We start from the raw sequence: 6,000 nt of genomic DNA on the forward strand, positions 1-6,000 counted from the left end.
AATGTTTCCGCTCCTGCGTCCTAAGTGTCGTGGCTAACAATTATATGTAAAATTTTGTTCGTTACACACTTATAGCCTATAAGTACACTCTCATCTCGTCTGCCAATGATCATGCTTGCAAACTAATCGAGACGTCTGGAAAATTCAGTTAAAATACAATAATAAACGTGCAGTATCCGGAAAACTTACTCACATTTCAATTGTCTATGGATCGTTGATTCGGAAAATTTTATATATAAATTCTTTACCAGTTGAATTCATAACCGGAGACCAGATTATAATGAGGAACAATATAAAATAAGTTAACGAGATCTAAGACTTTCCCTGGTTCTATTCATTTAAATTAATCTAATAGGTATTTTTAACGCGTATTGTATCCGAAAAATATTAGTTGCATTAAAATAAATAAAATGAGGTAATTCATACGTATAATAAGTTACAGAACAAAAATAGAGTCAGTTAAAATTTAACAATCGTATTATCATATCTAGGACTTTCGCTAGTATATCTATTTACATTTAAATAGAACTTTTAGGTACCTACATATCTTCGGATTACTACGCGTTATTCATTATAAAAATTTTAATTTAATAATCCTTTTTAATTACCGACTTTATTATTTAATGACGAATGATAACTTAATATTAAACGGTTAGGCGCATTTCACGCTCACCCCCGAAACAAAGGGCATCAGTGTGGGGTGAAGCCTAGCTGGTGTTATATGAAGATGTTGCGTGATTGTCGGTTATCATGACGTGGGAAACACCTTCGACCTTGGACGCTTCATCTAATTAATTGACAGCACTGACGTTACTCCGTGGGAAATGTTTTAGGATTGCGCCCGGATTTTAATCATCATTACTTATACGAATTAAATAATTTATAGATATCAATTTATTACTATTAATACGTTAAAAAATATTTTTTTTATTTTCATATAGTTAACGATGTTTTACTTTTATTTATCTATAATAATAGTATAATGAGAAGGTGAGCCGTCGTCCGCATTACAGCAAAACTATTGCACTTCAATGAAATCTTAAAAATCATACTTTTTAAAATAAGACGATATATATATATTCATTTAAAACAAGGTCTATATAAAGCAGTCATACATAGTAATATATTGAGAGTCAAAATTTCATATTTAGGTATAACAAACAATTAGTTATATTTCGCAAAATAAATATAAATAAGATCGAGCTATCTTCACAAACAGATGTTTTTGTACAATAATGACAATAATACTAAAAAAATACCATAGAAACCAAGAAGATCGGATTGTTGGTTAACAATAACGGAAATCGGATATTTCACGTCGCGTTCAATGATTGAATTTAAAACGCAGTCGGCGGAACATTAAATATTATTTGGCGAACGTAAAGGGTGCCAGTTATAAATAATGGTCAGGGTATAAAAGCATATTGCGTGCTGCTCCTCTCATTATGCACAATTAGCTGCGATTGTGACAGACGTCATGTGAACCGATTGCGTTCAGAAATATTTTTTTTATACTTTTATATATATATTTTATTACGTTCATTAACGGATTTAGTTTTAAGGAATTATCTTTTTGTTTTTTTATTTTTATTTTATATTACACATATATTTTATAATAAATAATAATAATAATAATAAAAAATTCAATGATATTTTCCGATATAAATATTTAATAACACGAGTCAACAGTAACTCAATATGAAGTAACGAACTCAAACATAAGTAGGTAGTACAAATAATTTGTAAAAGTTTAAACAATAGTTTAAACCGTTTGTTTAACCTAATACTTTATTGACCCTCTGTTAAACGAACGCATTAGTAAAACTAGAGCGGTGGGAAAGGGTTGGAATGGCGCGAATATTTATATATATTGTCTATAGAACAATATTTGTATTTGTACATTCTATCATAAGTTACGGTTATTGTCAGTTAACAATAGAATCTCAGCTAATTGCCCATAACTTAAAGTCGCTGTCATCGTAGTTTTTTTTTCTATTTTAATTGATTTCTATGGACCGCCATTTTGTTATATTGGCGCGAATTAATGGTTTATTCAGGAAGTTGTAATCGATCACGCTTCCGCGGTCAGTTTGTGAGACAAGCGGACAAAGTATTTTCCGTTTAGCGTCGTTTTAATGTATTATAAATTGACGGACCATTGTGTTCGGCCATTCGATACTGACGTACCTACGGTTTATTGGTATATGAATGCGCTTTAACTAGCCCCTAGATTATATCTATTATCTATACAAAATACACTTAAAACTTTTGCTATAATAATAAATCTTTAATTAATTTGATCTCACGCTATATATGGTTTTAATATTAAATAGATTATTCATGTTAACGGTATAAGTAACGTATGTTTGCGTGTATGAAGATGCTGTGGGGTGTTGATTATATCCGGTGATAAAGTGCACGGCTGCCAACTTGATTATAACAAACCGAACAGTCAAACTATTTGTAATGTTGGCACTAAACTTTAAAACCAGTGACGTTTAACAATCATTAGTCTATATTGTTCTCGAATATTCTTTATCTAATATTTTTTACATCCCCTTCAAATGGTACTAACATGTAACTCAAAAGTCACATACAAGTGGCATCAGTGAGTAAGTATTATTATAAGTGGAGTTCACTGTCTGTTAAGTTATCGGCACGCGTCATAAACTGCGTGCTGGTGTTACCTGCGCGTGCGCAGCGCGTTCCTCGCACGTGGACTCAGCCGCGCGCGTCGTCTTACACGGAACACGTCGCCTTGTTATATATGTTAAAAGGATTCCACTGTTAGGTGTGTCCGTGTGGAAATTACGAGAATAATTGACGTTTAACACAAAAGTCGTAATGATAATGTGAATTAACGGTACCAAAATGAAAGAAACAAACAATTACACTCTTGTGAATCTTATATTTTATTCTGAATATATTTTTTTCGGTTTAAAAACACTTAATACCTATATCGGTTTTTGTAATTTTATAAACGTCACTCATATATTGAATGGACAAAGTCGCTGCCGCCTGATCTAAGTACAATGTCATACATCAAAACTATCCGTTTACGTAAATACGGTGCTTGTACGTCATTTTATTATCTGTGGTGTGTTTGTGGTTCACCCCTCCGGACGAGCATTCAGGACGGATGATTGATCTACAGCAGATTGACAGGTTTTTTTATACAGCATCAGCACCAGCGAATATTAAAGGCAATTGTTGTTTAATTTTTACATTTCGGAGGGTTATAAGTTTCGAGTGCTGTATTTAATACTGTTTTGATAATGGCTGTACCTATAAGTTCGGATCGTGTTTCTTATTCAGAACGCGTGGGATTCGGCCGGCGCGTTCTAAGTTTGAATTTTAAATGTCTAGTCCGTTATTACACCTTGCTTATTGTTTTAAATTTAAATAATTCATATAATATTTTAAACGCGAAGTAATCACATTTATCTACAACGTAACTTTATACTTGAATGGATCATTTATTTAACTAATAAATATCAACCGGCATAAGAATGCTCAATTTGCTAGTAGCGTTTTTTTTTTTAAATATTTTTTTTACATATCGGCAGCTTGCTATTGAACGTTGACCCTTGACGGGCGCTTACTGGGCTTAACTTTTTTTTTCTTTTTATCCCTCATCTGGACAAAGGTTGTAGCCATTCGATATTTTAACACAATGTACCCACTGATCCTCATTGATCGCCAATTACTGGACATTAAGTACCTTAAACGCTTTTCATATCAGCTATTTGTAGCAACAAATCAAATATCGAAAAAAAAACTTCATACAATGGTTCTTTGAAGATTTCTGTGCTTATTGTTGGGGCGTTTTTATACTTTTATAAGCTTGTTTTTTGAATACGGCAACAATAGCTTGTGGGAGCTTAGTGTTGCCAACAATATTTGATGATGATTTAAAAATAGAGGTCAACTTAATTTTATTATTCATCAATATTGAAAGAATTTTGTTTTAATATAAAACCAGATATTTAATGCAAGATATAAATATATAAAGACATTCAGTTCTTACTACTCACGTGTATTAAAAACAAGAAATGTTTATTGTTTATAGAAATTTTATTATTCATATAGTTTCGTATATAATCAGTATATTGATATGAAGTTATTTTTAATATAATATAAGCGCGTGTTACACAAGGTGTGTATATTGTGTGCGCACGCGTCGCTTCCTCCATTGTGACCGGGACACGCTCACACCGCACCCGACACAAGAACACATTATTACGTTTTTATTGCGCATCTTCAAAACTATTGTTATTTATGTTACACATATTATTACTTTTTATCTTTTTTTTTTATACTTTTTAACGTCAGCCTCACGATGTATGCCTTCACGCTGTAATTCTTTTTATTCTTTTATTAGCTATATTACGAATCTGGGGCAAATTTTATGATATAAAAAATAAAAGTCGGAACGCTTACGTTAGTTTAGAATTACGTTATATTGTGTTCCGCTAATATGTATTATGTTACGTCGATTTTTATGGAGACGTCATAATTTTGATTTTTTAAGAAAATTCAAATTATAATACCGTTTTAATGAGAGCGGATACGGATATAAAGTTTTGATTGTAACATAATGGAGTCTCACGTCAATGGTCGTCAATTCATAAGGATGAATCAGTTGCTCTTGAGACGTTCTTGAGAGTGGTCAGTGTTGGCTGTGACCGGAGCCCCGCCGTCTGACATGCGGGCTAAGGTCTCAGACAGCATCAGTGGGTCAAATATTTAGGATACTAGATTAATAGTACAATTAACCTACTGTTGTTTTATTTTATATGGAATGAATATTTGAAGTTCATAATAATTGCTTACAGAATCTTTTTTTCGCAAAACCTATTAACTTTAACTGTGGTTTTCTTGTTTAACTGTTTTTTATTCTCAAGGACCGATGAAAGTATCGCTTGACGTGTTTACATATAAAATGTTTAATAATAAAATATACTTAATTTTAATAACACGTCTGTAATACGAATCCGAGCGGTGCTGAAGCGGCAGCACGCGACCTCAACCAAATATTTTGGTAATCCGCCACAACCTATTGTCGGTGGATGACTTGATAAAAAAGCTCCAATACATCCGTCCTCATCCCCCGGGACCACTCCACCACGGTCTTCCCTTCATTCCCATAATCTATTCCAATTAACTGACAGCGGCATATTGTGATATTAACACAATACATTCATTGCCCCCCTGCTCTCATATCTATACGCAAACATACCAAAATCTGTCTTAAATTTTGGTGAATAGAGACTATATTTGATTGTTGTTTTTTTTTTTTTTTGATAATTTTGATTTAGTTAAAGAGGTCGTCTTCAAAGGGCGTTGTTTAAATGTGTTCATACACATGACTTCATACCGATGTTATGAATGCAACTTATAATAACCGAATAAATATTGGGTTTCTAATTAACTGACCTAATATGATTTTATTAAGGAGAAAATAAAACTATCGATTGTTCTTAACTAATAAATCGATTTTGTTTTATAAGATTTTTTCTGTTATTAATCAGTAATCGCATTGGATAATTTAACTTTATATAAATATAGGTTATATATATATGGTATGTTGTATGGTAAAATAATACAACTTCAAGAGATACTTACAAATGATTCCATATACATATATATTTCTAACACACTTGGCTCTTATCTTAGATAACATTGCGATATATTCATTTAATGCGATTTGATAATTTTTTTATAAACAAAGATTTATAAGTACTATATGTTCAGTTATGTTTTGTCATTATATCAGAGAAAAATTCAAACGAAGTCGCGTGTTACGGCGGGTGTTAAATATAAGTGTGACGTCACTGCATAGTAAATTTTTATCGTAATTACCGGATGACCGTCACTGGTAATCCCGTGAGATAGCAACCCCATGTAACCGATGGCGGCTATTAACAGTGATACCATCGTCATTGTCTTTGCCATTTCCCACAATCACGGGAATTAAGGGTATTAACAGATGTGACCATA

This window comes from Danaus plexippus, chromosome 2 (assembly GCF_018135715.1).
Source record: "Danaus plexippus chromosome 2, MEX_DaPlex, whole genome shotgun sequence".
NCBI lineage: Eukaryota > Metazoa > Arthropoda > Insecta > Lepidoptera > Nymphalidae > Danaus > Danaus plexippus.